The sequence below is a fragment of the Equus przewalskii genome, chromosome 10 (genome assembly GCF_037783145.1).
Source record: "Equus przewalskii isolate Varuska chromosome 10, EquPr2, whole genome shotgun sequence".
Taxonomy (NCBI): domain Eukaryota; kingdom Metazoa; phylum Chordata; class Mammalia; order Perissodactyla; family Equidae; genus Equus; species Equus przewalskii.
Genome location: NC_091840.1, coordinates 8311902 through 8320678, shown reverse-complemented (window position 1 = coordinate 8320678; position 8777 = coordinate 8311902).

Here is an 8777-nt window from a genome sequence, read left to right as displayed (position 1 = left end):
GGGATTTTCAGTCTTGCAGAACCCACAGCCAGCCTTGCTGGTCTCATCTAAAGGCAAACTGGTGGCCTGTGGGTCAGATGCAGTCTGAAGATGTGTTCTGTTTGGCGTATGCGACTGTTCCAGTTACTGTTAATGCAGAGCAAACTCTTCTAAACACAACCATTTTATTATGCTTCTGGATTCTATGGGTCTCAGGAATTTGAATAGAGCACAGAAAAATGGCTTGTTTCTGCTCTCATCTGGGAAGACTTGAAGGCGGGGGGGTGACTCAATAGCTGGGGCCTGGAATCATCTGGATCATCCTCACTCACTTGTCTGGTGGTTACTGCTGGCTGTCAGCTGGGATCTCAGCTGGGCCGTCAGCCAGCACACCTTTGTATGGCTTCTCCATGTGGGATAGTTTGGGTTTCCTTCCAAGATGGCAGCCAAGGCAAGATGAAGCATCCCAAGAGAACCAGGTGGAAACTACATGAGCTTTTATGACTGTATTAGTTTCCTAGGGCTCCCGTAACAAAATACCACAAACCGGGGGACTTAAACAACAGAAATTTACTGTCTCGCTGTTCTGGAGGCCAGAAGTCCAAAATCGAGGTATGGGCAGGGTTGGTTCCTTCTGAGGGTTGTGAGGGAGAACCTTTCCCATGCCTCTCTCTGAGCTTCCCGTAGCCTCAGGCAGTCCTAGGCTTGTAGATGCACGCTCTAATCCTCTCTCTTCACGTGGTGGTCTCCCTGTGTCTTCACATCTTTCCTCTGTGAGTGTCTGTCTCTGTGTCCAAATTTCCCCTTTTTATAAGGACACCAATCGCATTGGATTGGAGCCCACCCTAAAGACCTCACCTCAACTTGATCATCTGTAAAGACCCTGTTTTCAAATAAGGTTATACTCACAGGTATTAGGGGTTAAGACTTCAACCTCTTCTGTGGGGACACAACTCAACCCATAACAATGATCTAGCCTTGAAAGTCACATAGCATCACTTCTGCTGTGGTCACAAGCCCCCGCCCTGTCCAGATTCCAAGGGAGGGAACATCGACTCCACCTTTCCATGGGAGGAGTGTCCAAGTTATGTTATAAGAAGGGCACATGAGATGGGTGATATTGTTGCAATCATTTTTGGAAGATACCATCTGCTGCAACGATGCTTAAAATCTTTCCATATTTTCGGTTGCTACTATTTAAGCATAAGGGAGATTTACATTAAATTTGGATTTCTGAGAAGAATCAGAAGAACCTGGCAACATGAGGCTCTCACTTCCCCATGGCAGCGGTCAGTGAGAGCTGCCCCTCACCACTTCCGGGGTCTCTCTTCTCTTGAGGTCCAGGGTCGGTTGCTGTCTAGTCACTGTGCTGCATGGCTGTTATCTCCCTCATACTCAGCCTGCTTCTCTCCTGTATGTCCTCGCCGCCCGCTCCTGGGGTCTCTGAGTTTGTCCCCCCTGGTCCAGGCTGTGCAGAAGACGCTTGCTAGGGCAGCACCCCAGGAAGTCCCCCTGAGGTGAAGTCAAGGTGTCATGACTGGAACAACTCCACCCCCATCCCAAGAGCCGACGAGAAGACAACAGAAATGATCCGACCTCTGATTCATGGCCCCAGCGTCTGCAGGACTGGTCTAGGCAGGAGGACGAGGCCGGACAAGCACAGGCAGCTGGCTGATTACAGAGGGCAGGGTGAGGTGGGGGTGGGGAGGTGAGCTGGAAAACTGCAAACAGATGTGGTCATATCCACCCTCGCTGGCCACACCAGTTCCCTGCCTCCGTCTGCCCCGCCCCCTCAGATCTCCTTCCAAGAAATGACATGGGGGCCACTTCTGAGGTGGCGTCCCTGACTTCCTGCCATTCCCATCCATCCACGTCTTCTAGAGCCTTCCATGATCTTCTCTGCTATTGGCCAATGCCTTCACAACACACACCACTAGAGTAAACAGTGCCAAGCTTGCTGACCATATTTCAATGTCATCCTGGAGCCTTGAACTAGAGCAATAATTTTCTCCCCAGGAGAGACGGTGGAACAGAAGCAGTCCAGGACCGGGAGTCAGGGAAGGAGTTCTAGTTCTGTGTCCACGCGGGAGTCGGGGCAGGTCCCTTCACCTGCAGGAGCTCTCTTTAAGCTGGGACACATGGTGTTTTGGCTGCCACAGTCCCCAGGCATTGGGCATATCACTGGAGACCCTGGCCCTGTCCCCTCGGGCAGCTTCCTCAGCCTCTCTGTGTTTCAGCTCCTGCCTTTGTAAGAATGAATGAGTTAATTTCTTCAAAGTGCTTAGGAAAGTGTCTGGCTAAGTGTGAGCTATGGTTCATACTTATGGGTGTCCTTGATTGCATTGGGGTTTTCTCCATCTGGCATTGTTGTGCTGTCAGGTCCTAGAAGTTGGGGAATGTGGAGCCTTGCCTTGCAAGGGTCTGTGGTCCAGGCACCCGGATAGCAGCCTGCCCAGCCTCCCCACGTACTGGGCACTATATCAGGCCCAGAAAGCAGACAAGTCCTGCCTCCATCCATTCACAGGCCGGCTGCGCCCCCTCTGCTCCCAGATCTCAATGAACCCAGCGCTCTCCAGACCCCCTGCACTTCCCCAGCAGCAGCCACAAAGGCGGAAGGCCCCCAGAAGGAGTTCCGGTCACCAGCATCTGTGATTAATATTTTGCAGGTTGGTGGCAGTGTGGCTTTTTCCTGACCTCAGGGAATGACTGTTGTTTGGCTCTTGTTAGAGAGGTGGAAACAATTTAAGGAGGGGGGGGAGGTTGGGGAGAAACAGGAAAACAAGCATCCCGTAGTTGCCAGTTTAATGCAGGGCTGGCTGGCACTTTTCTCCAGAAATCTCAGACTGCTGGGGGAGGAGCAGAAGGGAGGCCTGACCGAGGCCTGGGGGGTGCGTGGTCCTGGGATCCTGCCAGCCTGGCGAGTCTATTGAACTAAACTCCCAGAGATAAGAGTCACAGTGGAGCTCCAAAGAGAGTTCATTACTCCTTCCCGAGGGCATAATAAATTACCGTGAATGGGGTGTCTGAGACCAACAAAATTCTCCAGTTCTGGAGGTTGGAGGTCCAAAAGCAAGGTGTGGGCAGGGCCGCTCTTCCTTTGTCGGCCCCAGAGAAGGCTCCTTCCTTGCCTCCTTGGGTTTCTCAGAACGGCAATCCTTGGCGTTCCTTGGCTTGTGGACGCATCGCTCCAATCTCTGGCTCTGTCTTCACGTGGACTTCTCCTCTGTGTGTTTCTGTGTCCCCTCCTCCTCTTATAAGGACAGGAGTCATTGGATCTGGGGCCCACCCTCATATCCAGTATGACCTCATCTTAACTAATTACACCTACAATGACTCTACTTCTAAATAACGTCACAGCCTGGGGTTCCAGAAGAATGTGAATTTTGGGGGCACACAATTCAACCTACTACAGTACCCTCGGCCGCCTTATCTTGGGGTCACACCGGAACCCCACAGAGGTTCCAGCAAGTGTGGACTTGACCAGAAGCCCCTTTAGTCCAGGGGTCAGCAAACTCCACCTGGTTTTTGTGTGGCCCATGAGCTAAGAATGATTTTTACATTTTAAAATGATTCAGAAAAAAATAAAAACCAGAATGATATTTCGTTACCCATGAAAATTATTCAAAATTCTAATTTGAGTGTCCATAAATAAAACTTGTTTGGAACACAGCCACACACCCTCATTTATGTATCGTCTTTGGCTGCTTCCACTAGAACAGAGACTGTGCAGCCAGAAAACCCTGAAATATTTACTATCCGGCTCTTTAAGGAGAATTGGTGCCCACCCCTGGGGCCGTGGCTATCCTGAAACAATGTTTCCTGCCTGGCCTGCACCGCCCACATGTAAAGGCCTCCCCAGGTGCCCAGGTCTTCTCCTCTGAATTGTGCTGTGTCTGAACCCTGGGTGAAGGCTGCTTGGTGGTTACCATAGGGCCCACTGTGCAGCCAGGCACGCCTGGGTCCAATCCTGGCTCTGGCGCTTAGCCAGCCGGCAGGTCCCTTTGCTTCTCCATGTCTAAGTGTCCTTATCTGTTAAATGAGGAGGAGGTGAAATTTCTGCATCGTGGGGCTTCTCTGAGGATTAACAAAGCTGCAAAAAGGCCTTCATCACAGTGCTGGGTGTGGTTCGTGCTCAACAAAGTTCAGCTCTCACCATTGTTGTCCTGTGGCTCTAGCAGATGCAGGCGGTTGCAAGTAACAGAAAGTCAAAGACCTTTGAAATTTTCTAATATGCCAGAAAATCCCACCTATTCTGGTGAAAGCTCCCAGCCAGGCTCTTCGGGTCTAAATCCACTCTATCAACACTGAGAGCAGAGTAGGAGGAGAGCCTATCATCGGCCTTGGGTCTAAGACTGGAAGTTTCCATGGGGATAGCAACATCAGAAGGCACAGGTGAGCACCTCTGTGGATTGCTGGCACCCATGAGACCCTCCTGTCCACACTCCCCCTTGCTCTGCACCCCAGGGCCCTCTGACTTCCCACTGACCTTGGACCATAAGGAGCCCAGATGGGAGAGTGGAGGATGGAAGGAGAACCAAGTCCAGGTCGGAGGATGGTGATCGTCTAGCTGCCAACCTGCCCCTGGGCGGCGTCCCTCTCTCCATCCAGCCTCCTCTGTCTGCAGGCTCCAGCTCCCCCTCCTCCTCCATTTGCCATGTCAGGCCTGGGGTAGTAATGGCATCCCGCTGTCCCTAACCCTGGGGTCTGTAGTATCCCCTGAAGCTCCCTAACGCCTCACCACACCGTGGTGAGTGGTCTCTTTATGAAATCCTCCCCGAATGATCCTAATCCGAGTGTGCCGCTGCCTTCCAGCGTGACCGACACTCCAAAAGGCAGGTGTGGCTCTCCTACCAGAGACACTTCACATTTCTAAGATTCAGAGGTTTCCTACGGACCCAATTTCCAACCAGGAGGAGTCCCAAGGCCGGGTAGAGCAGGACCTGGTAAGGGAGTGGAAGCCGGCACTGAATGAGCCGGAATTGTGCCTAAAGCCAGAAGTTCTTGGATGATTCCACCTAAGTGGCATTTTATCCACGAACAATGGCAATAATCCCTTACGTGTGTAGAGCGTTATATGGCTTACAAATTGTGCTTGCATGTAATCTCCCTTCTAATACCTTCTTTTCTTGGAGGGATACAGAGCAGTTTTTATCATCCCCATTTTCTGGAGGAGGAAACTGAGGTTCAGAAAGTTTTGCATGAGCCCCCACATCTGGCGGACAGTTAGATTTTGAGGCAGGTGGCTGATTTAGCAAGTAAAAAATAGAGGATGCCATTTGAATTTCAGAGGATGCATTTGAATTTCAAATAACAACAAATTATGTTTTAGAATAAATATGTCCCGCACAGAATTTGGTTTGTGTTTTCTCCAGCAGCCCTAACTTGAACCCGGGTTTCCCGTGTCCAAGGCCTGTGTTCCCTGCTATATCAACTATGCTGACCAGCAAGATTCCTGAAGGTAGCCTTGCACCAGCCAGGATTTCCCCTAAGTTTCTACCAAATGTCACAAACAATCCATCAGTCGTGGGGTGTGGGCGTGGAAATGGGTGAGAGAGATCCTATAGGAGGATGTGTTTCTTCTTCTCTCAGGCAAATCTATTAACAAGACTCCCTCCAAAGCAAAAATCTATGCAGGGCAGTGTCCTGCAGACATGAGTGGGTGTATCCTGGAGCCCTCAGGAGGGAGAACGGGCCTCTAGTCGCAGGACACAGGGTCTGAGAAAGCACTAACAGAGATGAGCTTCCTTCTGAACTTGGGGTCACAGTATCCCATCCTGGCTGAGGCAGAACCGAGCAGGACATCCAGTGCTGGAAGGAACTCGACTTGCTGTTTCCTCCACGCCACCCCCCGAGTCCCAAATCACAGCTTGCGTCCAACATGGTGGTCCCAGGGCCTACCTGTAGGAGGGGTTTGGGGCTGGGCCCTGCCCCCACTATCAAGTATCACTCATCAATAGAGGGATCAGATAATTTACTAAGCAAAGTGAAAGGGAGCATTATTAATAATTACACCGGGACCCTACGTGTAAAGCAGGACCTGTGGTGACCCTATTCATCAGCCACTTCACCTGGGCCCCACAAGGAGCTGCTGAGCAGAGCCCAAAGCCTTCAAGACCATGTTGCTGCAGGCGGTTGGAGCAGAGGGGCAGACGGGTCAGCCCAGCCCCTCATTATCCTGTAGCTCCACCCCCGAGCTGCATGTTGAATGAAGGCCACCAGGAGGGGCCCTCCTGTTCAGTTCAGAGTCAGGTTGGTATTAGACTGGGTCCATGTCTATACAGCCAGCCTGCAGGGCAGACTCCAGGGGGTCATGGCCAAGGGTGTCATCCAGATCCTTGGAGCAATGGGCGATGTTCTTTGGGCTTTGACCCCCTGTGCCCTCTCGGGTAACCGAGGCCCTGGCTGAAGTTCTGGTTAAGTAGTAATAAAACCCCAACCCAAAGGGCCTGGTTGACTTGGACGGTCAATGTTAAGAAGAAAGTGAACCAAACGCTGTTTGGTTATTTCCATTTCCTTGCCCATGGTACCACTTAGTTTTTGAGCAATAGGGGCTGTACAGCCCCAACAGCCCCAAAGAGGAAGTGGGAAGGTCTCCTGATTTCCTTGGAGCCTCTCAGGGCCGGCATTTGAGAAGGTGGTTGCAGCATGTGCTAGGAGCCTTGGGGCAGGCGGTGGGGGCAGTCCATCTTGAGTCTGATGGAGCCAATGGGCCTGACACCCTGGAGCTGGCCCACCCAAGGCCTCTCTCCTCACCTTCTTACACTGCACCTTAACAGAAGCTCCTCCGTAACCCATAGCCTCCCAAGCCAGCTTCTGCAGGGAATCTTCCGTGCCAGAAGCTGGGATGTCAAAAAGAGAAATAGCAGCCGCTTTCTCCATCTGTTGGAGAAAAGCCTCATTGTCAAAGTACTTTGCCATTAAGATGGGGAACCTGAAAAAAAGCAGCTCCGATGGTTCTAGACCTGCCCCTCTGCATGCAGGACAGAGAAACTGGGATGGGGAGGGATCATTGGAGGACCCTTCTGAAGGTCACCTCTATCTAAGAGATTATTTCCCTATGCTTTGTTCCCTGAGTCTGATCTTGGAAAAGGCAGAAGTTGGACCCATTCCACAGATGAGGTCGTGGAGGCTGGTAGAGGTTGAACTCAAGTTTAAGCTGGAATTTGTGGGAACCCAGGTCTGCCAACCCCATGCTCTTTTTGGTTAGCCTCTCCAACCGAGTGCTTTCCCATTTGGTAGCTCTGGGAGCTTTAAGAAAAGAAATCCCACTGAGTTCTGAGATGCTTCTTCATGTGTTCCAGGCGAGATTACCTTTTCTCGGTGGGAGGGAGGGCTATGTGGAATCTAAACCGAGACGTGGTATCAGACCCACTTGTCTCCTTGGCTTTTTGCAAAGCGCCTTGCCTTCCCTCCCCTCCCCCCCATCCTTCTCAGCAGATTGACTTTCCTCTTTTTTTTTTTGGTGTCAGCATTGGCTTTTTTTTTTCCTGGTGTATTTGACTGGTAATGGAGCTGGAGACAGCCAAAGTCCACGCCCACTGGCCACAGGTAGGGAGGGGCCGATCTGGGATTAGAAATGAATGAGGAAGAAGATTGGAATCAAAGAATACAATGAGGCTTCTCCCAGGTCGAGAACAAACCTGCTTCAACCACCAGAAACACAAGACTTTGATAGTCAAAGCCCTTCCTTTCAAATCCCATTATTTTCTTTGATCTTTCCACAGTTCCCCTGAGAAAACTAAGAGGCACTGTAAGTCTCATAGTTTGCAAGTGGGTATTCTAGAACCAGTACCCACTCTGCTGACTCCAGTTCTGGAATGTCTTCCATGTGACTACTCTTTGATCAAACATCCTCAAATCAGTTGGAGTGGAGTTGCATCTAATGTGGGGGTTGGGTTCCAAATTTCGTGTAATACAAAGATTACGTGTAGTCAAAATTACCCTTGAAAAACCCCTTAATCACCTTGAGAATTGGTCATACAGTACAGTATGCTTGGTTCATACTGTAATATATGCAGGAGAAGCTCTCTTATCTGACCTCCACTTAACCAACAAGCCATATCCATGGTTCCCTATATTCCGTCTGCACAGCATGCAGATGCCCACAGTCCCCTGAACACTGCAGGCTCATAGCCTGCTTTCTGTGATGCCCATACGCTTCTGCTCCCACTGAATCGAGTCGTATGTTTACAAAGAGTCAACTATCACTGTTCCCAAACTTGTTTATGCCAGTTGTACTTTTTATAGTAATTACATAATTTAATGAACTATGATGTAAGTGGATAAAATAAGAGTGCAAAAGGAGAATAGTCATTTCTTTGAAAATCACATCAAATGCTTTGGAAAAGGAAGGCTTTGATAAACAAAATTTGCAAAAATGAAAGAGTGTGTTGAATTGATCATGGACAAGAGCTGCAAAATATTAGGGAAAAATGAGAAAATCCAGGATTCTGCTCTTCCATTAATCCGTAATTCCTCCCCTGGAAAACTGAGATTCCCTGTGTTCGCCTGGCTGTCGCTCCCGTTTTGGGGACAGCAGTTGGCCCTGTGACTTCACTTCTCTTAGGGATCTGAGAAGAGTACTTGATTTTTCAGTTCATCCAGCTTTTTACTTGTTGTTGGGACAAAGTGGCAACTTCCAACTTCCTTACACGCTGGACCGGAAACCGGAAGACCTCAATCCATCATTTCTAAGAATTTTTGCTTTACTTTAAAGAGATAGTAACTGGAAGTCACTGATGATGCATTATACATGTGATTTATGTAAGAAAGACAACAAGGAACTCTATCCATTGAGC